The sequence below is a fragment of the Macaca mulatta genome, chromosome 2 (genome assembly GCF_049350105.2).
Source record: "Macaca mulatta isolate MMU2019108-1 chromosome 2, T2T-MMU8v2.0, whole genome shotgun sequence".
NCBI classification, from domain to species: Eukaryota; Metazoa; Chordata; class Mammalia; order Primates; family Cercopithecidae; genus Macaca; species Macaca mulatta.
In genome coordinates this window covers 191,939,700-191,966,937 of record NC_133407.1, presented here as the reverse complement: position 1 = coordinate 191,966,937, position 27,238 = coordinate 191,939,700, and positions in this window count along the sequence as shown.

Below are 27,238 nucleotides of genomic sequence, written 5' to 3'. Positions count from 1 at the left end.
TTCAGTCAGACCCACCCACTCACCCCTTTCCCACATTCATGCTAGGGAGTAATAGTTTGACGGCATTTTTTTTTTCCTTCCTTCCTCCTAGTTTCAGACTAGCTGATAAATCACCTAAAATGTGACCCACCCATTATCTTCATGCTCCTGACATGCGTGATAAAAAGAACAACGTATAGCCAATAGATAGATTATATTAACGAACCAATGTAAATTCTTGGTTTAAAAATTTTAGGAACTGCACTCTTTTTTTTTTTTCTTTAAAAACCCACTTGCAAGTGCTGAAAAGCTGCATTCCTCCATCGTGGTCTGAATAAACTCTCTACTTATATCTCAGTTTCTTCCTTTAGGTTAACAGGTGACAGTGAGTAAGCACTGATTATATCAGTAGGTCTGACTATTCTGGAGATGTAGCTTCAAGCCACAATCCCAGTTTTCTAATTCCACCTACCTCTATGAGAGTGAGAGACCTGAAGACTTATTTATCCATCCCCCTTGTGTCTGAGACTGTTCTGGATGCCTCTATAGAGAGCTAAATGTTAAGCTTCATTTGTTTTTTGTTTAGGTGGAAAAATTATAAAACAGATATATCTGTCTCTTGCAGAGTAAAGTAATTCTGAAAGCATAACTCATGTTAACCCAAAATACCTGAGACAGGTCTCAGTCAATTTGGAAAGTTTATTTTACCAAAGTTAAGGACACACACGTGACACAGTCTGAGGAGGTCCTGATGATATATGCCCAAGGTGGTCGGGGCACAGCTTGGTTTTGTACATTTTAGGGACGTTAATCGATATATGTAAGATGTATACTGGTTGGGTCCAGAAAGGCAGAACAACTCAAAGCAGGGAGGGCATTTTCAGGTCATAGGAAGATAAGAGACAAACTATTTCATTCTTTTGAGTTTCTGATTAGCCTTTCCAAAGGAGGCAATCAGATCTGCGTTTATCTCAGTGAGCAGAAGGATGATTTTGAATAGAATGTGAGGCAGGTTTGCCCTAAGCAGTTCCCAGCTTGACCTTTTTTTTTTTTTTTAGCTGAGTGATTTTGGGGTCCCAAGATTTATTTTCCTTTCACATGTAGATGAATTATTATGCTAATCCAAGAATGAGAATTCAGAGAATTTGGAAAAAAAAAAAAAAAAAAAAAAGCACACACACACACACAGAGGAAACTTGGCCTTCCGCAGAACAAAATTGAAAAATAAATGAGGCCGGGTGCGGTGGCTCACGCCTGTAATCCCAGCACTTTGGGAGGCTGAGACGGGCGGATCATGAGGTCAGGAGATCGAGACCATCCTGGCTAACACGGTGAAACCCCGTCTCTACTAAAAAATACAAAAAACTAGCCGGGCGAGGTGGCGGCGCCTGTAGTCCCAGCTACTCGGGAGGCTGAGGCAGGAGAATGGCGGGAACCCGGGAGGCAGAGCTTGCAGTGAGCTGAGATCCGGCCACTGCACTCCAGCCTGGGCCACAGAGCGAGACTCCATCTCAAAAAAAAAAAAAAAAGAAAAATAAATGAAAAGCAATTGCTTGAGAAAGAGTCTTAGAAAACCATTAACACTTTGGTTTAAGAATTAAGAAACACTTTGTTTTTTTCTAACATATGTGAAGTACACTGTTGCTTGATAACTTTTATTTTTTTTAACTAAAAATTGGAGATTTAAATAATATTGTCTTATTGCCTTATATACATGTATCTGTGTGTATGTGTATATATATATATATATATGCATAGATTGAGTGCATTTATAATTTTTAAAAAACGAAAATGACAAAGCAGAAGCATCGCCATCTTGGACAAGCGCTGCCATTCTAAAGTTCCCCTTGATCAAAAATTGCCTAAATCCAAAGGGCATCAGTCTAATGGTTAAGGTCAGCATGACCATAAACCACAAATAACATCTCCGACCAGAAACACTCCAACCGTAAGATAAACTCCTCCCTGACCAGAGACATGCCAGCCCTGAGATAACCTCCCCTCTGGCTGGAGAGATGCCAGCCCCAAGATAGCCTCCCCTCTGACCAGAGGCACTCCAATCCCACCAGAAGCTTCTCCCTTACACAGAAACATTCTACGCTTGTGATAAGCTCTCACCCCCAAAAGCTAATAAATACTCTTAGTCTGTAAGAGAGAATGCTCCTGACCAAAATTGGCCAGAAGTCCCTCTCAGGTTTATTCTCCAAAATTAACCTGTCTTTGACTTTTTAGCCACTTTTCATGTTTCTTTCCTCTTTCTTTAACTCTTACAAAAAATAAACTTATGTGTACTGAAAAATAGTAGACTGATACTTAGCGGGAAAACATGTGTTTAATTGTGGAATGTAACAAAAGATACATTAGGAATTTTAATTTCTGGAAAAGCCAATGTTCTTTGTTTTACTCTTTCCATTTTTTTTTTTTTTTTTTTGCATTTACCATTATGTAGTATGATAAGAATCAGCACAAAAGAATGAAAGATAACAGTGTCTCTGAATATAAGGTAGACGTTCAATTTGCATAGTTGCTGTTTTCTTCTTTTTAATCTCCCTAATCATTCTGTAGGTGAAGACAAAAAAAGTCAAGATTATCTTTTTATTTCATTTAGATAGACAATAGATTAGTAGTCACTTTGAAAGAACCAACTTTAATATTCTTTAATCAAAATATTAATAAGATCACAGAATATAATACTAAAATCAAGTAAACTAAAGTCCCAATGAAGAAACTCTTCCCCAATGTCCCACCCAACACACCTAGGGATTTGATTTTAAAACTTGATTGTTCAGATAATTACTTGTAGATCTTTGTTTAGTTCCTTCCATCGGTGTCCAGTGAAGCTCAAATTGCCCTGGGCTTCAGGACCATCTGAAGAGCTTGTTAAAATGCAAATATCTGCTCCATCATAGGCTTACCAAAATAGAATCTCAGCAGATGAGATCTTGTCATCTGTATATTAACAAGCTGTTCCAAGTGATTCTGATCCATCCCAGGTCTGATTCTGGTCTAGCTAATTATTTTAGGTCATCCCTGTAAGTTTGGTACCTTCTTCCCCTTCCCCTATATTGTGGGGAAGCTACATATTGGTATTCATTAACACTGGATAATTTAAGATCTTCAAAAGTAAAATGCTGTATTATTTCCTAAAAGTACAAAATGGTTAGAAAACATCCAGAACTGCTGTTTGTATGGATGTCAAAAAATAAAAGATGCCAAAATCCTCCTATCATGTTGGCCTCTGATAAGAAAGGGCTTTTAATCTCAGCATTTTGGGAGGCCAAAGTGGGTGGATCGTCTGAGTTCAGGAGTTTGCAACCAGCCTAACTAACATGGTGAAACCCCGTCTCTACTAAATACAAAAAAAAATTAGCCAAGTATGGTGGCGCATGCCCATAATCCGAGCATAATACCTGGGAGGCAGAGACAGGAGAATAGATTTGACTTGGGAGGTGGAGGTTGCAGTAAGCCGAGATTGCACTCCAGCCTGGGCAACAAGAGCAAAACTGTTCAAAAAAAAAAAAAAAAAAAAAAAAGCGCTTTTTGTGAGCTACATACATGTGGGTCAAAATGTACATTTGTGATCACTTTGAGAATAAAATCCTGTTTCATGAAGGTGCTTATTCTCATAGGTTCATGTTTATGTTTTCTGTTTTCTCACCACTCTAAGAGTCCACTAAAACTAGGATTAAGGATCTTAGACTATATATCTATGTGAGTTATGTCAGCTTGGGAATTCTTAAAAGACAGAACATGATTCTTACGCTCTTTATTTCTCAACTCTTAAAGAAATTTTATCTTTAAAATATGGTAACCATCTTTGTCTGATTTGGGTGGAGTGGGACTTATTCTGAATTTTATGTGATTATTATTGTACTCTAAGATAGCATTTATTCATTCTGATTTCAAGAAAATCACGTTATTCTTGTACAGAGCTTGTAATTAAATAATATTGTGGGCCGGGCGCGGTGGCTCAAGCCTGTAATCCCAGCACTTTGGGAGGCCGAGGCGGGCGGATCACAAGGTCAGGAGATCGAGACCACAGTGAAACCCCGTCTCTACTAAAAATACAAAAAATTAGCCGGGCGTGGTGGCGGCGCCTGTAGTCCCAGCTACTCGGGAGGCTGAGGCAGGAGAATGGCGGGAACCCGGGAGGCGGAGCTTGCAGTGAGCCGAGATCGCGCCACTGCACTCCAGCCTGGGCAACAGCGTGAGACTCCGTCTCAAAAAAAAAAAAAATAATAATAATAATAATAATATTGTGAAGATGTTTTTGTTAATAAGAACTACTTTCAGGCTATCTCCTTGCTGTATTAGTTCAATTTAGAAACTTACATTCAGTTTTATATTATTATTTTGCTTAACACACGATATTCTAAGATTTTAAAATAATTTAGATTGCTAATATTCTCATCAATATATTATCTGCATATTATAATACTTCGTTATTTGAAGGTTTTATGAATCTGACTTCTAAATGGAACCACCTTTGCAAAAATTATAACAGTGAGAAAATTATGACAGTGAAAAAGGTCTGACCTAACCAACTTCATCTTGCTTCTAACCTCCAGGCTGTCCTTGTTCATGCCTGGGCATAGACCAAACTAACTTTGAGAGGAACTTAGTTTGTAGTTTAACTTTGAAAGTAAGGTGATAACAGCCCTTTCCCAAAAGAAAACTCCCTCTTCCGTGGGAACTGAACTGCCTTTGCAGGACTAACAAATTAGCCATAAGATTAGAAATTATGGTTTAGGAGTCAGAGTTGTAAAACCTGAGATCAGTGTGCTTGAGCTATTTTGCTGACTCTGCATTCTGATGCACCAGTTGACACCACCGAGATCAATAAACTACCTCATCTGGTCTTGTGACCCCAACCCAGGGACTGATTTAGTACAAGAGGACAGCTTCAACACTGTATAATTTCATCTTCGACTTTACCCATCAGCGCACTCTACTTTCTGATCCCTTACCCACAAAATTGTCCTTAAAATCCCTGATCCCTGAATTTTCAGGGAGATTGATTTGAGTATTAATTCCATCTCCTATCACGCAGTAACATCAAGTTTCATCCAGCCACACACTATGGTTAGTGCCTGAAATTCTAGCTGCTCAGGAGGCCGGATTTCAAGACAAGCCTGGGCAGACTTTTGCATTTCTGATGACTAATGGATGGATGGTTTTACCCAGAAGTGGACTCCCCGGCCCTCCAAACTATCCTCGAAAAACCCTAGCCTCCTAATTTCCGGGGAGATGAATTTGAGCAATGATAATTCTGCCTCCCACATAGCATGGCTGGCCTCATGTCAATTAATCTTTACAGCAATGCTGTGGTCTCTGTAAATTGTTTTCATCTGTGCTGCAGGCAGAACGAACCCATCAGGTGGTTACACCTTCCTGCAATATGTTTTCGCCCATGAAAATGTGTTCTTCCTCCCCCTAGCAAAAATTAAAACACAGAACATGGAACAAAACTGGGAGAAGCTTTTATCAAGTCAAAATGTGTCTTGTTATATATAATTTTTTCCCATTACAATGAGTGCAAACTTGCCAGAGGCCAACAATTTCAACCTGTCTACCTAAAATTTAGCTAGCAAACCTCTGCCCTATGAATGTCCTCGGCTTCTTGCTAAATACACACTTTGGTTCTTTTACAGCAATTAATTTAGTATTATTGGTAGAGAAATAAAGAGAAACTAATACAGCAACTAAAACGTTTGAAGGGAAAATTTACTATATATCTAAAAAGCAACGTAACTGATGAATGATATTTTATCGATTGTGTTAGGACACGTGACCACTGATTATATAAAATTGCACTAACATGGCTTTGTAATATTGTGAAATAATTTTCTTTCTTCTACTTTCTTCTGTTCCTGTATCTCATTCAAACAAGCAGCCCCCCAGTAATGCTACAGGGAACGTTTTTAAGGGACTAGTACATAGAGGTAGCCTTAAGTTTGAATTTTCATACATCCTAAGCTCTTAGAAAAACTGAAAGATAAAAAAATAAAGGAAAGAAAGTGGGACTATCTGCCCTAAAGATTAAAAGGAAATACTTCAAGCGGTGGAGCAGAGAGATGTTCTGATGCCAGAAGAGCAAAGGAAACCCGTGCCCTACTGGCTGGAAGCACCTCAGGGATGATTACTGGATACCTAAGAGGAAAGTATGCATTGTGCACAGCAGATGGAAACTAAGGTAGGAGGCCTTGCAGATTATTTTTATTACAGCAAGAAATCAAAGAAATGTGCTAATACTGAAGGAGTATGCAGAAAGAAATCTCACATCTATATCAAGTTGAGATCCAATGATACTGAGAGTAAAATAAATCCCACCCAGTGCATTGACATTGTATTATCCTGATAAAATTTTGCAAAGAGGTCAGAGACTCAGGAAGAACTGGAATTTTCCCCTAACCTAGAGTGATAAGTATTGGATTTAGAAATTAATTTGATTTATAGAAAAGAAAGTAATCCTTACTGTACACCTGTGTCTGTTAATGGACATTTTTATAGTTTATATGTCATAGAAATTATCAGTGAAATATGAAATTGCCAACATCTAAAGTTGCACATAGCAAATTTGTAACTGCCTAAAAACTGAAAGAAAAATCTAACATTTCGACATATTTTACTTTTGCCAGTGTTGACAAAAAGAGTCAAACTCTGTAAAATATTTGAGGAGATTTATTCTGAGCCAAATATGAGTGGCCATGGCCCGTGACACAGCCCTCAGGAGGTCCTGAGAACATGTGCCCAAGGTGAGTGGGGAACAGCTTGGCTTTATACATTTTAGAAAGGTGGGAAACATCAATCAAATACATTTAAGAAATACATTGGTTTGATTTAGGAAGGTGGGACAACTCAAAGTGGGGGAACTTCCAGGCTACAGGTAAATTTAAACATTTTCTGGATGACAGTGGTTGAGTTTGCCTAAAACCTGGAATTGATAGAAAGGAATGTTCAGGCTAAAGACAAAAAACTGTGGAGACTACGTTTTATTGTGCAGAGGAAGCTCTTAGATAGCGGACTTTAGAGAGAGCAGGTGGTAAACTGTTTTTTATCATACTTAAAAGGGTGCCTGGCTCTTAGTTGATGATCTCCTGGATATGGGAAGGAAGGAAGGAAAACAAAGGGGGAAGGTGTTTCTCTATAGCATATGGATTTTCCCACAAGAGACTGCAGGGCAATTTCGAGGCATGGCAAGGAAATATGCTTTGGGGTTAAATGGTTTTTGTTGTTTTGTTTTGTTTTGTTTTCTTGTCTTATAATGTTATGCCAGAGTCAGATTGAAAACCAAGTCACAATAAATAGGGCCAATAAAACCCATCTGATGAGAATTTATGGTTTGTAAGACACGACTCTCTAGATCCCTTAGGTAGGAATTTGGGTGAGATAAAAAAAAAAATCAAAGCTTATCCTCATGAAATTGACCCAATATTGTTGGACTTTATGAAAATAATGAGCACAAAGAAAGCTTCTAGTGGCAGAAACAATAAACAATAAAATTTGATAAGGGCAAAACTAATGAATGTCAAAAAACAACTACACCAAAATAATTTATTTTATAAAAATAATTGTAGTAAAATTGAAATTAAAAAACAGGAAATAGTTTAAATATGCTATGTAGAAAATGAAGGAACTAAATTTGCTTAATATAGCTTATTTCAAAAATATTTTTCTGATGAAAATGCACCATTATTGTTCTAATTGTGATATTAAGATATGCATTCATTAACTCAGAATAAAATATCATTAGGTTCAAAATTAAATCCATGAAGGTATGATCTACAGATCCTTTAGTCTGACTTGTTCTATGTCTAAATAACGAGACACTTCAAATTATTGTTCCAAAAAATAAGAAGTATTACCTAGTAATTTTCTTTTTTACCTTCGAACATGTTCAGCATATTATAATTGATTATTTTTACTTACAAAAAGAAGGAAAATTAATGATAGGAGGAGAGAAAGAAAGAATAATAAAAGAAAGAAAAAGATTGAAAAAATGAAAACAAGGAGATGTGAGCATATTCTAACAGGCAGTTAGACAGATTGACTGGGTCATTTGAGAGTAATTTCACTGAAATTGTTTGAGTGGGAGTTAAACTGCAATTATCTGGGAGAAATGGACGCCTAGGAAGTAAAAATAAGAGAGTAGCCTATTATTTCAAAAGCCTCACTCTGAAGGGCAGACATCAAACTGATAGCACAGTTTTACATGTTAGTTTTATTGCATCTATTAACTGTATAGTCACCCTAGGTTTACTTTTTCATTTAAGTTTTGGCCTGATTTTTTTCCAATATTGTCAGTTCATCAGTCAGTCTTTACAAAGACTTTATTTTTCCCCCTAAGCCTTGAGGTTGATCCGAATAAACTATCGTGCCATACTTAAAGGAGAAGTCCCTGAATATGTACATGTAAATTCTTTAACTTTTGAGCAGACTATCATTAGCAGTTAATAAGGTTCATTTGTGCCATTGTTTGCAATTCTGTTTTACTTATTTTGGTCTTACTGTGCTGGCTAGATTCTCAAAGCGTTGAATAGAAGCACTATTAGTACAGATCTCATCATTTCTATTTTAAAGGAAAGGTCTCTGACCTTTAGTATAAGTTTTGTTGTAAGTATCAAAGAAACTCTTTCTCTTTATAATTTTCAAAGTTGTTTTTTTAAATCATGAATACTTAGTGAATTTAATCCAATATTTTTAGTGCATTTATTGAGATTATATGAATCTTTTAAATTCATTAAATTGTATTATTGTTAAATGTATAGTTTTGATGATAAACTTTCCATGTTTCCCTAGGATACATTTAACTTGTTTATGATGCATTTTTAATACATCACTAGATTTAGTCTTTTGTTTCTAATTTTGTTTCTACATTTTTAAATGAGACTAGCCAATAATGTTTGTTTCTTTCTTTTATTGTGTATATCAGTTTGGGTATCAAGGATATGCTAGCCTCATAAAATGAAATGAAGAATATTTTCTTTATTGTTTCTGTTTTCTGAAAAAGTTTTTCAATAACGTTTTTGGTGGAATTCATTGGTAAGGCAATCTGGGCTAGGAATTTTCTTTTGGGGAAGATTTTCTTTTGGGGAAGATATGGGAAAAAACAAACAGTATTTTTCACTGCACTGTCACAACACAACACAGAATACTTCTGTGACCCCAGTTATTATAGGAGGTGGGGGACAGTTTCCCAACACATCAAGGAAGCAATGTTTGCAGTTGACACCACCTGGGTGTCCTCTATTTCAGTTAAGTTTTGCCACTATCTACCTGGAGGTAGCATCAGACCTCACAGGTTGACAGCTCAGGCCCACAGGACTGCCGCGTGCACTAGTTGCAAATAGTGGAGTGTTACCTATACTTCTGACCCGTGAACTATTAATTGGGGATCCCTCCCAAATCCCTTCTTGAGTTTGATTAATTTGTTGCTAGAATGCCTCACTGAACTCAGGGAAACAGTTACTTCCATTTCCTGTTTTATTATGAAGGTATTACAAAGAATACGGATACAGGGATTGTCATCCAAAAGACCATCAAGATGGCTAAATAGTAGAAAGGAGAACTTTACTGGTGATATCAGTTTGCAAACCAAGAATGGAAAGTCTCCATCAAGGACCAAAGATGCTCTCTCTTCAAAGAGAGGAAGAGCAGATTGGGTTTTACACCTCACAGGGCCTGTACGACTCAATAAGGTTATACATATTCAGAAAGTTTGGAGGAAAAGCTGCACATATTTATGAGGGGGTAAAGCACACGCATCATGGGTAAACATATGTGTAACATACATCCCATGTTCACATTGGGGTGGGGTTTTAGCATTAAAGTCAAATGGAAACTGGCTCTTTATACCAAAAGGTGAATTATAGGACACAAAGATTGTTTGTGCACAGCCTATATAAGGTGGCTGAAACTGGCTTAAAGTCTACAGTTACTCATCAGAAGAGAATGATTGTAAGGCCAGTCCTCTATCCAACCACCGTTGTAATAGCCTGGGTTGTAAATCAGAGTTAGGAGGGGTCTGACAATTTCCCTGATATCTTCTATTGTTAGAGAGTTTTGCAAGAGTGTGGTTTTTCTTGCAGTTGTATTTAGATACATTTGTGTTTACAGTTAGATATTTGCTATGCCAGCTGGGACCTGGACCCTCAACCTATCTGTAACTTTTGTTTCCTTAACCTTCTGATCCACCTTAGTTGTTAAGAGACCATGTCAGATCACAAGACGCATAGGGTGAGGTTATGTGAGAAGGAGAGCAGAGCTTCCCTGCCTTGCCAGGTGAAAGCCTCCCTCCAGAAACTTCCACGTATTCAGTGTCCAGAAGCTCTCCAAATCCAGTTCTTCTGGGTCTTTATTGAGGCTTTATTACTTAGGCATGATTGATTAAATCATTGGTAAGTACTGATGATCAACTTAACCTTCAGTCCCTCTCTCCTGCTCAGAGGCTGCGGGTGAAACTAAAAGTCTCACTCCTCCAATTCTGCCTTGGTCTTTCAGTGAAGAATCTCCATCCTGAAACAATCCAGGGGCCTCGGCCACAGTCATTTCATCATGGTACAAAAGACACTCATCGCTCTGGAGATTCCAAGGATTTCAGGACATGTAGATCAGGAAACTAGAGGAAGATCAAATGCACATATGTACATTTCACGATATCACAAAATCTAACTAAATTTCCTTTTTTTTTTTTTTTTTTTTTTTTTTTTTTTTTTTTTTAAGAGCCGGAGTCTCGTTCTCGCTGTGTCGCCCAGGCTGGAGTGAGTGGCGCGATCTCGGCTCACTGCAAGCTCCGTCTCCCGGGTTCACACCATTCTCCTGCCTCAGCCTCCCGAGTAGCTGGGACCACAGACGCCCGACACCACGCCCGGCTAATTTTTTTGCATTTTTAGTGGAGACGGGGTTTCACCGTGTTAGCCAGGGTAGGATGGTCTTGATTTCCTGACCTCCCGATCCACCCACCTCGGCCTCCCAAAGTGCTGGGATTACACGTGTGAGCCACCGTGCCTGGCCTAATCTAACTAAATTTTCTTAATTTTAGGACAGCTAGATATTCTCTTTCTTCTTAGTTGAGTAGGAAATATATTCCTACAATTGTTTTCCTTTATGCCTAAATTTTTATATTTATTGGTCTAAAGCAGGGGTCAGAAAACTTTTTTTTGAAACGGGACAGACAGTAAATATTTTAGGCTTTGTAGAACATAAATGGCCTCTGCCAAATATTTTTTGTTTCTTTGTTTTTATCTTTGTTTTTATAATCTTTTAATAATGTAAAAACCATTTTTGGCTTAAGTATTATATAAAAATGACTTAGGTCAAACTGTGGCCTAAAGTTGTTTTAAAAATATTACCATTTAAGAGCCTATAATACTTGTGATTATAATGTTTTCTCTTACTGATATTGGTTATTATTGACTTCTCTGTCTGGATTATTCTCATTACAGAATTATTAACTTTATTAGTCTTTTCAAAAAATACAGTACAAATAGCAAGACTCTAGCTTAAGCCTGGCCACATCGATCATTATTATCTATACAACCCAATGAAGAGATTGTTAAACTCAGTAAAAAAGAAAGGTTTAACTATTTGTTGCTTATAGGAAACCCACTTTAAAATAACAATTCAAATAGGCTAAGAGTAAGGAAATGCATAAAGATTTGCTTACGCAAATTCTAATCAAAGAAAATTGGAATGTCTAGAGTACTATCAGACAAAGAAGTCTTAAGAAAAATAACCATTGCCAGGGTTAAAAAGACATTTTCTAATGATAAAAGAATAATTCATCCAAAAGTCATAAAAATCGTAAATATGGATGCACCCAATGACAGAGCTTCAAAATACATAAACGAAATCTGACAGAACTGATAAAAGAAACTGACAAACCCACAATTAAATTTGGAGATGTTAAAGCCCTTGTCTCAGTAATTGCTAAAACAAAGAGTGAATTAGTAAAGATACAGAATTATTAAACAACACTGTAAATCACCTGGGCTTAATTGACATATACGGACCATTGTACTTCACTCTTTCCAAATACACATGTAACAATCACCAAGATAGACCCTTTGCTCAGTCAAAAAACGGGCCTCAGTAAATCTTTTGTTGTTTTGCTTGTTATGTTCTGCTTAGTAACAAAGCTACTTTATTCATAGATCTTTTTACCAAGCAGGTGGTTTGATGTATTTTGTTTGTTTGTTTTTGATTCACCATTACCTTGATTATGTAGCCCTTTGTAGTCCCATTTTTTTATGGGATTTTTATGGGAGGATTAACTCTCAGTACCCACCTGTGGCAAATTTTGAACTTTGGACTTTTTGTTCTGCTCCCAACAAGGTTTTCAGAGGCAGAGTTAGTGCTTACCTAGTGTGTAAGTGTCTTGGGGAAAACATGGTCTTTGCACTTTGTTCATCCTCTTGCTTTCACTTCATTTTGGCCTGGTAATTTCTCACTATCTTGTCTGTGGTTGATGCATTTAAGTATCTACTTTTCAAACTTTTAGCCAGCGTTTTCAGTTTTTTTCAACAGGCGTGAAAGTATGAATACTCCAGTCTGTTATATTATCAGGATAATTGCCCCAGTAAACAACATACAATAGTGATATGATTTCTCAATAAAAATAGTTCTCTATTTACTATTTGTGGCTGAATGGTATTTCCTGGCTAGATTTAACAAAACTTTTCTACCCAGTCATCTATCTATTTATTTTTTTTACATTTCTTCTTTTAGTTTTTTAAATAGATAACTCAGTTATTATTTTGTTGTACATAGCTTTTGTGTACTTTTCTACTTCATACAAATACATTTATAGCATTTAGCTAAAATAATTTAGAATTTTTCACTATACTAATTCTTAGAAAGAACAAAGGATAAAGCAAGTGTTGACTGTTTAGCATAATTCTGGAAAATTGTATTATACTGAGATTTAATTGCTTTTAACTTGCATTATAGCACAAATTTAAAGCGAGACATTTTGCAAAAAATTTTTAATTTCTTCATGTATTTTCTCCTTTTTGAATCATTTGATATTCAAATAAGTCTGATTTAAAGCACCTATTATTTCAACATTTTTGCCAAGTTTCTTGTCTTCAATTATTGGAATCATCAATTATAGACTTTTGTGTGATTGACCTTTATCATAAAATATAAATTGCAATCATATTTTTTAAGAAGCATAGTGGATATGAGTAGATGGAAAATTTAAATGCTTTGTGAAATGGCCTTTCTTAATATGTGAAGGGAAAAAAAAATGCTTGTAAGATATTTACATTTGTACATAGATAAATGGACTACAAACCAATGATCCTATTGGAGTTTAACCAGGTGGCTCAAAGGCCTCAGTGAAGGTTAGAGACACATGTGCTCCTCCCCTGCCGTTTATCAAGTTTACACGTCATCACCCCATGTTTACTCATAGTTAGTGAGAAGCAAAAATATAAATGTTTGCCACCAACTCTTGTACATGTGTTTTTTAACCACAAACTTGTGATAGTTTAACCACATGGTGGTAAAACATATTTATTATAGGAAAATGTATTTTAAGTTATTAAGGAGCAGGAATTAAACAGACTTGTTTATTGTTCTTAACCCACCAATATTGTTTAATATTTTTGAAATAATTTTACCTGTGCCTTTTCTTTATTGGTGGAGATTAATGTTACCTTCCACAGATCTAATCTGAGCACAATGTGAAGCTTAGTTTTTTTTGATAAAACATAAATTTCTTCCTGTCATTTATCCATGATTTTGAATATGATTCAAACAACTCTAAAATATCATTATACTTGACTTCATCAAATTCTTTACCTTTCACAAGATTTTCAGTTTCACTCTGTAATCATTTCACATCACAGTTATGCTTTATGATTATATCTGTATAAACCCATATTTTAAAAATATTCAAGGATCTGAAATTATATTAAGAACAAGGGTAGCATTATTTTTTTAAGTGAAAAGAAATGGTTATACGTGATCAATAATGATAAATTTCAGTCTGCTAAGCAGATGCATTATGGTCTCAGATAATGAACAGTGAAATCATAGTTTATCCTGGGTCTGTGTCTCTTATCTGTAATCTTTTTCATTGGGCTGTATATATCAGTGCTTGTAACATATTGCTTCTATTAGCCTGTGATACATTTTTAATCCAAAATTGCAAGTCCTGTTTTATTTATAAAATTGTCTATTATCGTCTAAATAATCTCTAAGTGGAATGCTCAAATTCTGCAGAAAAATAATTGATATTACATTGAATTTCTAGCATAATGTAAGAATAACTAGCATATTTACAAAAAAAAGCAATATTAGTAACTCCTAAATGTAGAAAAAGAAAGCTAGTCTTATTCAGATTAACCCTAATGCAAATTAAGACCAGAGTAGAATTTCAGTTTTTACTTATTAAATTGGCAAAGACAAAACATTGATGACACTGTGCTGGAGAGGACACATGAAAACGGGAACAGTTACATATTAATGATGGGTGGGTAAATTGGAGCTATAGAGTACAAATACTTATGTAAAATTTAAATGCACATATTCATTTACCAACAAAACTGCTTTCAGTAATGTTTCCTGCATATAAACTGGCACATGTATAAGCTATTATAGAAATATTTTCATTGCAACTCAATTTGTTATGCAAATATGGGGAATCACCTTAATGCCCGACTCTAAAGAACTGAGTAAAAATATTTAACATACTTTTATACAAGAGAACATTATGCCATCATCAAAAATATTCAAAAAGAAACTCTATAGGTATATAATTCAAGATAGATCATTAGATGAAATAAGGCAAGGTGAAGAGCAGCGTGTATACCATGTAACCACTGGTGAGAAAAATATACATTGTCAGTCTTACAAAATGAGATTCAGAAAATATGATTAAGCATATGGTTTGAGTGCAAAGCTCTAGGATAGCCATTTGGGAAACATCAACTCCAAATGAATGGGGTCAATGTTCCAAAGTGGAAAAGTTAAGGTTTCACTTACATGGGCAGATACAGAGAAATTTTAGCAGGATTACATTTTTCATATGAGACCAGTGTATATGTTACCACGATTCTATTGATTACAGATTGGATTATGTTATTACTTCATGAGGAGGGGTAGTGATTTGAGGGAGGCATCTTATCTCTGGTGCCACTTACTCTTAATTATTTACAAGAAGAAAAAGGCAGAAGTTGCAGCTAAATACCACACGACTCAGGCTACATAGACATATTCCCCTCAAGGCTCAAAAGAATGCAAAGTTCCAACAGTGTTAAGTTTGAATTATTTTGTTTGAATTATTTAATTTTACAACATCCATTTATTTATGTATAATTGCATATAATATCTCTAGAAATTGCAGAAGGTGATGGCTATCTCTGCTGGGATTTGAGTAGCTAGCAACAGGGGAAAGACAGAGGCTGAACTCTTTGGCAAATATAATTTAAAATATTGTACTGTTTCCCACTTATAATAACAAAACAAAAATGACCCAAAAAAATTCTGAATGGAAAAGAATTGGAAATTTTTAAAAATGTTAAGTAACAAATTATCAACCTCAATAGAAATCAAATTTGTATGATATTCTTTATGACTCACCAGATAATGACAAAAGCAAATTTTTTTATTTAAAAAAATACACCCACAATGAATAGCTGGCAGTGACTCAAAACCACAATAAATCTTTTTTGGAAAAAAATGTGAATGCTTGAAAGTGGCAAAAAAAAAAAAATGAAATTGCAACTAGTCAATCCAAAGGTATATGTGGGGACAGCATCTGAAATCGCCAACTGGATACCATTAGAGCTTCTAAAGCTAAGGCAGATGTGATTACAGCTCTGATATATCTCCCCTCACCAACAAAGGTGACATTACAGCAGAAATAAAACTGTGACATTCTTTTATTTTGTTCTTTTTATAGATATTTTTAGTTGACAGCCTAATAGACCAACTCATTGTGATAACCCCAAAGAAGATAAAGAATAAATTCACCCGGTTCTTTATAAGAGAAACATCTAATTGCCAGGGGGAAACTACTGCCTTCACAATTCAAACAGCCTCTTGACAATCTGATCTGGAGTCCGTCATGGTCAGATTCAGGAATCATCAAGCTGAGAACTTGAAATGAAGCACAAACCCACACCAGCCAGTGCAGCCACAGAGGGAGAATAAAGATCAACAAATAAAGGTGAAGAGAAATGTAAAGGAAAAAACCCACATTAAATGGATTTCAAACACAGCGTTAAAAACATTAGCTAATATTTGATGTGGAAAATGCAATGTTTTCAAATTTGAAATAATCTGGGCATTCTGAAATTGATAGTGTAGGTGCCAAGGGAAAACTTTTGTCCTCTGAAGGTTCCTCACAGGCAGCAGGACACAGACAGAATAAATGGTAAATATTTCTTTCAGGCTTTGTTTTGTTTTGTTTTTTTTAATTGTAAAAAATAACTTTAGAATTTTTTTTTCACTTAGATTTGCATGGTTGCAAGATTTACTTTTATTTCATTTTATTTTTAACTTTTATTTTAGATTCAGGGATACATGTATGTGAAAGTTTGTTATATAAGTCAATTAAATGTTGTAGGGGTTTGGTGTGCAGGTTATTTTGTACCCAAGTAATAAGTATAGTACTCTACTGGTAACTTTTCAATCCTTACCATCAAATAGGCCCCAGTGTGTGCCGTTCCCTTCTTTGGGTTTATATGTAGTTGATATTTAGCTCCCACTTATAAGTGAGGGCATGCAGTATTTGGTTTTCTCTCCTTGTGTTAGTTTGCTTAAGATAATGGCCTCCAGTTCCATCCATGCTGCTGCAAAGGACATGATCTTGTTCTTTTTTGTGGCTGCATACCATTTTATTACTTATATTTACCACATTTTTTAAATCCAGTTTACCATTGGTGGACATTTAGGTTGATTCCATGTTTTTGCTATTGTGAATATATGCATGCATGCGTCCTTATGGGAGAACGATTTATATTCCTTTGGTTATATACCCAATAATGGGATTGCTGGGTTGAATGGTAATTCTCTTTCAAGTTCTTTGAGAAATCACCAAACTGCTTTCCACAATGACTGAATTAATTTACATGCCTGCCAGCAGCATATACGCATTCCCTTTTCTCCACAACCTCACCAGCATGTTAATTTTTTGACTTTTTAATAATAGCCATACTGACATTGGAGCCAGACTGACATTGTAGCCATACTGACATTGTAGCCAGACTGACATTGTAGCCAGACTGACATTGTAGCCATACTGACTGGTGTGAGATGGTACCACACTGTGGTTTTGACTTGCATTCCTCTAATGATCAGTGATGTTGAGCATTTTTTCACATGCTTGTTGGCCACATGTATGTCTTCTTCTGGAAATGTCTGCTGATGTTCTTCGCTCACTTTTTAATGGGTCTGTTTGTTAGTTTCTTGTAAATTTGTTTAAGTTATAGATTCTGAATATTAGACTTGTCAGATGCATTGTTTGGCCAAGGGAAAACTTCTTCTTTGCTCTTGGAAGGTTTCTCACAGGTAGCAGCCCTTAGAAAGAATAGATGGTAAATGTTTCTTTCAGACTTTTAAAGGTGTCAGACTCTCGGCCTCTCAGTTCATCTTTTCTAGATCCAGACAAGAGAGAACCTCAGAGAAAGGCCGGTTGTGTGTCAACACAGATTTTCTCTACAGATGGAAATCTCCTCCACAAAAGGCAGCTTTGTAGGGCTACTCTGTCTGCAATCCCTGTGAACAGCCATCTCAAAATATGTCAAAGATGTATATTTTGGGATAAAATATTTTGGTTTCCTTCAACAGAATTTACAAAACTCTTGTGTGCCACCAGTTTCTTTCTTCTGTAATAAAGTAGCAGTCGGATACGAAATTTCACCAGACTATTTCTCTTTATCAACAACCTCTTGAATATTATTTGCAGAATCTGCATTTTTGGTCATATTTTTTAAAGTCCCACCTCTCTCAAGATTGATAAAAACATATATTTGTCTTCCAGAACGAAGCCTACATTAAGGAGAGGTTTAGGACAGATTCCTTTGAAAAATGTTTCTCATGCACTTACAAGATTAAAAAAAAAGAAGAAGAAGAAGAAGAAGAAGAAGAAGAAGTACTAATTGCAAAAAAATTGAAAGCAATTACCTAAAGCTTAAATGGTGATAGGTAAGATGAAAATCCTCTGTCCCCAAGAAGGATCACGAACATACATAAAATTATCAAAGAGGTTCCGGCTTGTTAACCTGTTAATAATAATTTGCAGAGGGCCATCCACTCTACTCTGTCCCCCTCACAAATGGGCAATAGCAGCCTTCTGCTCTGGAAAACAAATTTTCCTATATGCCCATCCACTGAGGGGCTTTCTCAAGCAGCAAAGGTGCTTGAACTATACCTATTGGAATCATTGAGATGATTTATTTTCACTGAAACTGTGTTTTCTTGCCTTTTTTTTTTCTTTTTGCTCCACAGATTGTTGCTGGTGATTAATTTTTACAAATTTTATGTCAGGAGAGTTTGGCAAATGTAGTACCATTTGCAAGTGACTAAAAAACATAAAATTCACTTTGATCAATTATATTTTTAAAGGACTCTGAATTCAAATTATTGGAATATTTCACGTTAATATTTACAAATAATTTGGCTCACAAATAAACTTTTTAACCTGTCTAAAGACTTTTTAAAAATCAGATGACTGATTGTGAAAATTAGTATCAAAATGTATGATATGCAAAGTAGACTATCTGATTTCAGAATTCACATAGAAATTCAAAGGACCAAAACTTTGCCCAGATAATTTTGAAGAACAAAATTGGAGTGTTTATCCTATCAAGTGTCAATTATGGAGCAGAATTGAGAGTCCAGAATGATCCACAGAGATATGTTTACCTAATTCATCACAAATGTGTCAGAGCACTAAAGTGAGAAAGCGATAGTCTTAGTAACAAATTCTATTCGAACTATCAGATATTCATGTGGGGGAAAATAGATATTAATGCCTAGATGACACAGAAAGCAATTCCATATGGATTATAAATGGTATATATATATATATATATGTATATATATATATGTGTGTGTGTATATATATATATATATTTAGCTTTGTGAAAGTAAAACAATAAAACTTTTGGAAAATAGCATAAAAGGACGTCTCTTAAGTTTGGGATGAGCAGAGATATCTTAAATAGGTAACATAAACATTAAATGCAAAGAATACAAATGTTAAGTTTAGCCTAAAGCTGCCTCCTCACATATTTTAAGTTCAGGCTAAAGGTTGGCCCATGCATAGTAAACTATAACCTAACTGGATGTGTAAATTGACTGTCACCTACTCTTTTTGTTTTCTCAACTTTTAAGCTCAGGAGTACATGTGCAGGATCGACTGTCACCTGCTGTAGTACCAATTACAGTTTCAACCAATCACAGCAGCCAGTTGCTCAAACTGTGTACAAATAAGGCAAACACCCAGCCATAACCAATCCAACTGTCTGTACCTAACTTACGTTTTCTGTATATCACTTTCCTTTTTCTCTTTATAAATATTTTCTGGCCGGGCATGGTGGCTCACACCTGTAATCCCAGCACTTTGGGAGGCCAAGGTGGGTGGATCATGAGGTCAGTAGTTCAAGACCAGCCTGGCCAATATAGTGAAACCCTGTCTCTACTAAAAAAAAATACAAAAATTAGCCAGGCATGATGGTGTGCACCTGGGTCCCAGCTACTTGGGAGGCTGAGGCAGGAGAATTGCTTGAACATGCAAGGTGGAGGTTACAGTAAGCCAAGATTGTGCCACTGCACTCTAGCCTGGATGACAGAGCAAGACTCAATCTCAAAACAAACAAACAAACAAACAAAAACTCTGAACATGTGGCAGCCCAGAGTCACTCTGAACCTATTCTGGCTCTGGGAGCTGCCTGATTTGCTAATGGGTTTTTGCTCAAATAAACTCTGTTAAGTTTGTCTAAAGGTTTTCTTTTAACACAAATGAAAAGTTGCACTTTATTGGAAATAAGGACTTTTTCATCAGAAGGCACTATTAAGATATTAAAAAGTTAAGCCACAAAATGAGAGAAAATGATTTCATCTTATATTTCTAATGAAGGATTTCTATGCATAATATATAAAGAATTTCTATAAAACACTAAGAAGAGATTAAGTAGTTAAATACAAATGGAAGAAACACTTCAAAAAAATAACATACTTATATGTATATATATGGTCAGAGAACTTTTGAGAAAATAACCTAAATAATTGACTAGAGAAAGGATAGTCTCTTCGATAAATGGTGCTAAAACAAGTGAACATCTATATGCAAAAAAAAAAAAATCAAATTTTGTCATATATGATATAAAGAAAATTAACTTCAAATGTTAATGACTTAATTAAAACCTAATTATTAGATTTTTTGAAAAAACATCTAACATTTCTAACCTTGGATTCAGCAAAACTTTCTTAGATAAATCTCTCAAAACATAAGTTATAAAAGATAAATTTCATAAATTAGATTCCATAAAAATGTAAAACTTCTCTTCGAAAAACACTTATAAAAATGTAAAGACCAGCCACAAAGCAGGATAAAGTATTTATAAGACATATATCTCTATCCAGGACATATAAAGAACTCTTATATGCCAATAATAAAAAGACAAATTTAATTTAAAAATATGGGCAAAATGTGTGACAAAAGAAGATACATGGTTGACAAATAAGCATATGAAAAGTTTTGCAACATCAAAATCATTAGGGAAATGTTAAATAAAACACCAATACTAACCTTCTAGAACAAGTAGCTTTTAACCACTGCTGGCAGAATTGTACCCTGGTAAACTCCAATTGGAAAACACTTTCCAGTATGTGCAAAAACTGAACATATGTATACTACATAATTTATCAATTTCACTCCTAGGAGACATAGACATATAAATATATAAACATATATATACACACACACATATATGTCTATATATATATAGAAATATATAGACATATATATGTGTGTGTGTATATATCTGTATGTGCATATATATATACACATATATAAGAATTTTCATCTTAGCACTATTTTAATAGCCAGAAATTTCAGATAACTAAAAGCCTTAAAAGTCCATCAACAGTACCATGAATAAACAAATGTTGTTATATTGAAACATGGAATGTGACACAGCAATAAAAAGAAAGAACTACAGGCTGCATTTGATGCAGGCAGGAGGCAGGGAGATACTAGGTAGAAGAGGGCAGTTCCCTGATAAAGGCCCCACCCTCAAGCCTGGAAATCCATGGCCCCTAAATCAGAACAGGCATTGCTGTTTCATGCCCAAATGTTGCCTTTCAGCCTACCATGCCACCCTATTCAATAGCCATATAAATTCCAAACCCCAGGCTCCATGAGCAGAAGATAAGAAGAGCAGAGGAGCAGAAAAGTGGTGCATCAGAGAAGGAAAGAAGGGAAGGAGCATCTGAATGTCGACAGCTCATCTGCAGACAGTCAGAGAGGAGATGGGCTGCTGGATGGCCACACTCCAGGGAAAGATCATGTTCCCATTCCACCCCCTTTCCAGCTCCCCATCCATCCTGCTGACAGTCACCTCCATTAGACAATAAAATCCTGGCATCCACCATCCTTCAAGTCCTTCAAGTCCATTTGTGGCCTGATTCTTCCCAAATGCTGGACAAAGACCTGGGTACCAAGAAGGCACTGAGCTTGTTAACGCTTAAGCTGTCTAAAGAGCACTGTAACACACCCACTGGGGCTTTGGGAGTTCCCGGCATCCACCCCTAGATGCTACCATAAGGCCGGAGCCCAAAAATACTCACCCTAGCTCCTGCAGCTGCTGGTCTGGGTGCTCCTCCTCCCATAAGGGGCTTGAGCGCATGGCGGCAAAACAGATAAGCCACACCCTTGTCAGACGTCCTGCGACAGGGGTCAGGGAACTCTCCCGTTTCACATTCAACAATATAGATAGACCCTGGAGGTATAATATTGAGTAAAAGTCAGACTCAAAAGAGTATATCCATAAAATTCCATTTGTTTAAAGCTTTAAACAGGTAGAAAGAGTGTACGTGATAGAAGTCAAAATAGTGGTTAATTTTAGAAGTCAGGATAATAACTAGAAGTCTTCCGGGGTATTAATGATGTAATGTATATCTGGTGTCTACACGGTTGTATTCAATTCATAAAAATATTTTGGACACAGTGATCTTTTCACTTTTCTACTTAAAAGTTTATTTTGCATATATATTTTATATTTTAGATACATATTTTTATTCCAAATTAAAAGTTAAGTTTATTATATTCCAATTAAAAAGTGCATTTTTAAAAATTGCTAATTAACAAAATCTAATTTAGAAGTATGTCACTTTTTGCTTCTTCTTTCCTCTTTTGAAGGGTAATAAATTTTGCTTTTAATTAAATATTAATAGCTATAAATACAGGTACATAATATTGAGCGAAATTATCTGGAAACATACCATAACATTCATCTATTTTTAAGTGTAGTAAAGAATAGTGTGATGAACCTTCAGGAACTCTAGCTTTCTTTAAGTGTCATATGCTTTACCTTAAATTATATTTTAATGAGGTATATAATTTTTAAATTAATTAATATACCTGAATAGGTTTCAAATAAGCTAATTCGGTGCTCTAGATGGTCATATTTTTTCAGGGATGATCACTTTTACTATAAAAGCCACTATTTTTTACAGTTTTATATGACCAAATTTTACTGATCAGCTACAGTCTAGCTATACAGGTCTCAACCTGAAACCAGTTTGGTTCTTAGAGAAAAAAAAAAAAATTCCCCAAATCAAACTACTTTTGATTTAGTTATTTGTAACTTGTTATTCTTTTCAAAATTGCTAAATATTGTTATTTGCCTTAATGTAATAAAAAAATAAACAAACAGAAAACTTAACGTATTCTGAGTTAGGAGACCAGAGTTCTAGTGTGATCTGTGTTTCCGGGTGAACTTGGATGAGCCGTTTAAATTTCCGTATGTCACTTGGCTCATTTGTAAACGTAAGAGCGGTGGATTTTATGTAAGATATTCCCTCGCTTCAGTAAATATTGGTGCAGACAGTTAAAGTTAGGTAAAATAGTAAAACTGATTTAAACATGGCTGCACTGCCTGAGAAAATTTTTATGTATGAAACACTCACTTTTTATGATGAAAAGATAAATTGCCACATACGAAAAAAGTAGCAAAGCAAGACACCAAGACAGAAATCATGCCAGACAGTAAAACTGTTCATATTTATAAATTTTGAATCTAAAACATAACTTGTTATTTTAGGAATAAGCATGAGTATTTTTTCATTTCTAAACTGTAGCTGCATGCCTAAACACCCATCCTGAAATATTTTCCAAAAAATTATGCAACTCTTTCAAATTTCATTTCAATGCACTACAAACATTAATATTTTATCAACTCTATCTATAAAATGAACATTAAGAAAGATGAGTACCCACAAAGAAACTGTAAAAGGCAGCTATAGGTCAGGATCTAACAGATTATGGCATTTAAGATATGAAATTGTGTCCAACTTTCTGGGACGAGATAAGTGAGAAAAAAGGGAATAAAAAAAGCACAGCAAGTTCCTAAAAATGTTATGGATAGTCACAAAGACAAAATGAGAATTTTGGTAGCCTGAAACCTAAACTGCTGTTATCTCCTCGATATGACTTTGCCGATTCATTCTGATAAGAAAGTTCTGAGTCTCTGCTTTCAGAAGCCTCAGCTTCAACATGTCAGTGGCACTCCTGCTTCGCTCGTGAAAAGATCACTTGAAGGCTAGCATTTACAGATAACCAATTACTCCACTTTATAACACTTGCAATGAGATAAACACTAGCTGAAATCAACAGCTACAGCCATTTGATGTAACTCATCTTTTATCAAGTGATAGATGAGAATCATAAAATTATCTCTAGAAAACAAAATTCAAACCTTAATTTTCAGTTCGAGTTACACTTCTTTCATAAAGCATTAACTGATGTTTTCAATCAGATATTCTCTCTCTTGTGTCAAACCCATAGTTCATCTGGACATTTTTATGATATTTGTTGTTATCGTTGTACTATAGTGATTTGTGAATTTTTGTTATCTGACCTTATCCCATCCCTAGTTATCTTGTTTGATCCTTAAGGACGAGAATTATCATTACTCTTCCTTAAATCTTTCACAGTGCAGTATAGTACCTACTCAATACTATTAAGTGTTTCTTGCTTAAACAAGTAGGTGAGTAAATAAATGTTCTGATTGAAATAAAACAAAGGATGAAAATCAATCCCAATAGTAACACATCTTTTAAAAATGATTAGACTAGAAATGATACCTTCTAGACTAGACATTATACCTTCATTATATCTGTGTTATTTCTTTAAAAACCTATCAAGACAGTATGTATGAAAAAACTATGGAGACAGTATGTAAGATTGGTAAGATTTCATATGGCCGCATGATGAATAAAAGGGATTTATAATGCTATGCTCTTCTTTTCTCTGTATATTCAAAATATGTCATAATTTTAAAATCTCTGGGACTCAAGGCAATGCTAGTATTTCAATATATGCAGAATAGCACACTACCTAGATTGTGTTATTTACCTTAATAAATATATATCTTAAGTGTAGATATTTGGCCGGGCGCGGTGGCTCAAGCCTGTAATCCCAGCACTTTGGGAGGCCGAGACGGGCAGATCACGAGGTCAGGAGATCGAGACCATCCTGGCTAACACGGTGAAGCCCCGTCTCTACTAAAAAATACAAAAAACTAGCTGGGCGAGTTGGAGGCGCCTGTAGTCCCAGCTACTCGGGAGGCTGAGACAAGAGAATCGCATGAACCCGGGAGGCGGAGCTTGCAGTGAGCTGAGATCCAGCCACTGCACTCCAGCCTGAGCGACAGAGCGAGACTCCGTCTCAAAATAAATAAATAAATAAATAAATATAGACATTTATATATAATATATATTTACATATGCATACCTATATCATATAAATATATATGAATGAGATGGAGTCTTGCTCTGTTGCCCAGGCTGGAGTGCAGTGGTGTAATCTCGGCTCACTGCAACCTCCACCTCCTGGGTTCAAGCGATTCTCATGTCTCAGCCTCCCGAGTAGCTGGGACTATAGGCGAATGCCACCATGATCAGCTAATTTGTTGTGTTTTTAGTAAAGAAGGGGTTTCACCATGTTGCCCAGGCTGGTCTCAAACTCCTGACCTCAGGTGATCCACCCACTTCGGCCTCCCAAAGTGCTGGGATGGGATAACAGGCAGGAACCACTGCACTCACCCTTAATAACTATTTTTTTAAAAACAACGTAGCAACCTATCACTAATCTAGAGATAACATATGACATCAACTACAAAGAACAGAGTTAGGGACCAGCATAAAAAGACCTCTAAACCAAGTAAAAGAGGTTTTAAAAGTTTTCTGAAACAGAAAATACTGGTTTACAAGATTAAAAACAACAACAATAAAAAACAAATCCTTAATGCATTATTCTAGTAAGTTTTGCTACACAGCTATCATATTCATTTAATATGTAAAGGATCAAATGTAAAAAATGGACACAAGAGAAAGTCTGGAAAATTATAAAATATAGAGCTCCCGAGGACATTTGGTAGAGTACATTATTTAGGAAGCCTTGCAACATTTGGTGAACAAATGGTGAAATTGTACTTGGGGATGAGGAGCAAAGTAATCAATTCTATTCAATACAATCATTACAAACTCAGAGAAATAAGAATTATATATTAGAAAGAATTGTATTATTTGTATAATGATTAATTTTGTAAGTTTGAAAAGAATGATTAGGTTCCATTTACTTGGAAGACCTTATTTCTTGGTAATTCCACTAAGGCCAATTCAACTAAAAGACACATTTTTGAACTCCTACTAAATGCCAGAAATTGCTTATAAGGTGCAAGTGTGACTGGAAATTTTAATAAATTCTGAAAGATACAGAATGAAAAACCCTCAATAAAGCCCATTTTTGTGAAATCACCTTAACAAGGTGCTTTATTCAAATATGCAAGTCAATTGAGGTACAAAATAAAATTTCGTTGAATGTATTTGGAGGAAATGAAAAACACTTGAGATCTATAAAGAGTCTGTCCTTCAAACGGATAAGGGTTATAGCAAGTTTTCTGTAGGAATGGCATTCTATTCAAAAGCGATATAATGTTTTTGGCCCAGAAAGACCTGAAACAAAAACTCCAATATTAATATAATAATATACAGCCCCAGAATCACCTTTATAATCATAATCTAGCAAGAGGTATTTTTCCCTCATTTAAAAAAAAGAAAAATAAAATCTCTGTTTCAAAACAAGAGCTGTAATAGAAAGAAGAGGAAGGATGACTTAAAAAGCCAAAGAAATTACACTTAAAATAATTACGTGTATTTTTAAAGTTGTATGGGTTTTTGAGCTTCATTTAGTCCAACCTCTTACTTTATAGTTGAGAAAATGAGATTTGCTGACTATTAATCAGTTTCAGATACAAACCTGAAACCCAGTTTTTTTGACTGCCAGTTTACTTTGACAAGATCCCTTTCAAAACTTAAAATACATCAAATAAATTAAATAAAAACATTTGTTCTCACTTCAATGATGTGATGCTTATATATTTTCACAGATATTTATGAAAAACTCTAAATAACATATACCGTCAGTTCGGTGTATCCAAGCATAAAGAAACAGTAAATTTTCTAATCTAGAATCTTGTCTGCAGACCAAGTGAGCATTCTAGCAAGACAAAGCAATTTAGTATAATAACAGAAAGAAATTACCTCTAAATGCTTCATTGTTCTTTCAAAGGTGCTAAACGATATTCCTAAAACCCACAGACACCCACAGAAAACTTAGCCTGATGTCTACAATATATTTTATTGGCAGAAAAAGTAAAATAAAAATATATCTGAAAAATCACTTTAGGAATGTCAAACAAATTTTAAAAAATTATTTGTATTGGAAGACACTAGAGTAACTATAGACAAATTCATTGTACTTTAATCTTTCAGAACATATTAAATTTATACAAGAATCTTACTTTAAGAGTAAAACTATATTCTATATTATTTTTAAATATTTAATGTACTATCATGAATATGATTAATTTAAATTCTGAAATTATTAGACTGTGCTTTAAAAATAATTGACCTCACACTTTAAATATGTGCTTATTTTTTACAGAGAGATAGATGAGAAGTCTTTGGACTTGAAAACGGTTTTGGACCTGAAAGCTTTGTCTGTAGCCCTAAAAGCCAGATC